The following is a 2,702-nucleotide window of genomic DNA, read 5'->3' as shown; positions in this document are numbered from 1 at the left end:
ACTCTAGAAGCCCTAATCCAGAATATGAACAGTCTTCCAAGCATAAAAAAAAATTGGTAATGACATATCTGATAAGGGACTCATGTTAAAATTTATAGAACACACCATTATCTCAAAGAGAAAAACGTAAATAATCTAATTGCAAAATGACCACAGGATATGAACAGACACTTCACCAAAGAAGACAATCAGATGGTAAACTGACCCATGAAAAAATGTTCAAAATCCTTAGCTCTAAGAGAGGAGCAAAACTACTATGAGATATCATCTCACCCCAGTAACAAAAGCAAAGTTCAACAGAGAAAACAACAAAAGCTGGTGAGGTTGTGGAGAAATTGGAAACCTTAGCACTATTGGTGGGAGTGTAAAATGGTGCAACCGTTAAGGAAGGAACTATGAAGTTTCTCAAAATGTTGTAAATAGAAATACCATTCAATCCGGTAAATCCACTACTTGGAATATACTCTAAAGAAACCAAAACTGTGATCCAAACTGATATATGCACACCCATGTTTATTATTTTGTTGCTCACAACAGCAAAGAGATGGAAGCAAACCTAGTGCCCATCAACAAATGAATGGATAGAAAAACTGTGGTATATTCATAGAGTAGAATACTACACAGTACAGAAAAAACAAGGAACTCATAAAATATTATACAACATGAGTGACCCTGGAGGACATTGGCTGAGTGAAATATAGCAGTCAAAAAAGGACAAATAGGCGGTGTCCCCTGGCCAAGATGGTGGCTCGCCGGGCCTCACGTTGGCTGCTGGTGGCTGTGGGGCCCTTCCGGCCGCTGGCTGCTACGGGGAGAGGGACCCGGCCGCCCAGGGAGGGTGTAATGGCAGTGTCCCTGCACCGCAGCCTGAGCGTCGCCACCTTCACACCTCTCCTTGGAGCTCGGGTCCCGCGGGTGCTGCTGACATTGAGAAGTGGTGTTAGATTTACAGGAGTTAAATGTTACCCCTTTGTTTCTTCTGCCTCCTTCCACAAAAGCAGCCCTTTGGCCAAAGAGGATTATTACCAGATACTGGGAGTGCCCCGAAATGCCAGCCAGAAGGAGATCAAGAAAGCTTATTACCAGCTTGCCAAGAAATACCACCCAGACACAAATAAGGATGATCCCAAAGCCAAGGAGAAGTTCTCTCAGCTGGCGGAAGCATACGAGGTACTGAGTGACGAAGTGAAGAGGAAGCAGTATGATGCTTATGGCTCGGCTGGCTTTGACACTAGTACCAGCAGCTCTGGGCAGAGCTACTAGAGGGGAGGCCCCACGGTTGACCCTGAAGAGTTGTTCAGGAAGATCTTTGGAGAGTTCTCATCATCATCATTTGGGGATTCCCAGGGTGTGTTTGATCAACCTCAGGAGTACATCATGGACTTGACCTTCAACCAAGCTGCAAAGGGTGTCAACAAGGTGTTTGTGGTGAATATCACTGACACCTGTGAGTGATGTGATGGCAAAGGGAACGAGCCTGGCAGCAAGGTGCAACACTGCCACTACTGTGGTGGCTCTGGCATGGAAACCATTAACACAGGCCCCTTTGTGATGCGTTCCACCTGCCGGAGGTGCGGAGGCCGAGGCTCCATCATCATCACACCATGCATAGTCTGTAGAGGGGCATGGCAGGCCAAGCAGAGGAAGAAGGTGGTTATTCCAGTGCCTGCTGGAGTGGAGGATGGACAGACTGTGAGGATGCCCGTAGGAAAGAGAGATTTTTGTCACCTTCAGGGTGCAGAAGAGCCCAGTCTTTAGGAGGGACGGCGCAGACATCCACTCGGACCTCTTCATCTCTGTAGCTCAGGCCATCCTTGGCGAGACAGCCTGTGCCCAGGGCCTCTACGAGACTATCAACGTGACAATCCCCCCTGGGACTCAGACAGATCAGAAGATTCGAATGGGTGGGAAAGGCAACCCCCGGATTAACAGCTATGGCTATGGTGACCACTACATCCACATCAAGATCAGAATCCCAAAGAGACTGACAAGCCGGCAACAGAGCCTGATCCTGAGCTATGCAGAAGATGAGACGGAAGTGGACGGGAAGGTGAATGGCGTCAGCCACACCAGCACAGGGAAATGGTCCACTGGAAGCTAGCATGGAAGTGGCAGCTGTTCCTGGGCCCACCAGCAGAGGCCAGCACTGTGCCCCCATCACAGAGGCCCGCACTATGCTCGAGCCCCTGCCGCAGAGACTTGGGCACCTCAGCCACAGCAAGACCATCACTTCTCCTTGAATGGGGTCCCTGTGACAGCCCCACCAGGCAGTAAGATGTAGAGACTTGTCCTGTCTGCAGGCAGTAGCTCGGGCAGAGGAAGAGACATACACTGGAGACCTAGCCATAGCTCTGGGATTGGTGTGGTGGAGAGCTTGGTAATGGAATTAAAGGCTATGTCCACAGCTTAAAAAAAAAAAGGACAAATACTGCGTAATGCCATTGTTATAAAACAGGACTCACCTCTTACATGGGGGTTAACAGGAAACTAAGCAATGAAGAGATAAATGAAGAACGCTGCAGTAGAATAGATGAAGGAAAGAACTATTTAAAAAGAATATCTAACAAGCACATGAAGAAATGCTCAAAATCCCTAGCCCTACGAGAGATGCAAATTAAAACAACTATGAGATATCATCTCACCCCAGTCAAAATAGCAAAATTTAACAGAACATCAAGCAACAAATGCTGGCGAGGTTGTGG

The 2,702-nt window shown here is 47.8% G+C and overlaps 1 pseudogene; it reads left to right on the top strand.

Annotated features, from left to right (window-relative positions):
* The first annotated feature begins 741 nt into the window (after positions 1-741).
* On the top strand, positions 742-2,101 carry LOC102862659 (annotated as a pseudogene).
* The last annotated feature ends 601 nt before the right edge of the window (positions 2,102-2,702 follow it).

Source organism: Elephantulus edwardii, unplaced genomic scaffold (assembly GCF_000299155.1).
Source record: "Elephantulus edwardii isolate Elephantulus edwardi_28Jun2011 unplaced genomic scaffold, EleEdw1.0 scaffold00305, whole genome shotgun sequence".
Taxonomy (NCBI): Eukaryota; Metazoa; Chordata; class Mammalia; order Macroscelidea; family Macroscelididae; genus Elephantulus; species Elephantulus edwardii.
The sequence above is the reverse complement of the archived record's forward strand: the minus strand, read 5'-3'. Positions and strand labels throughout refer to the sequence as shown.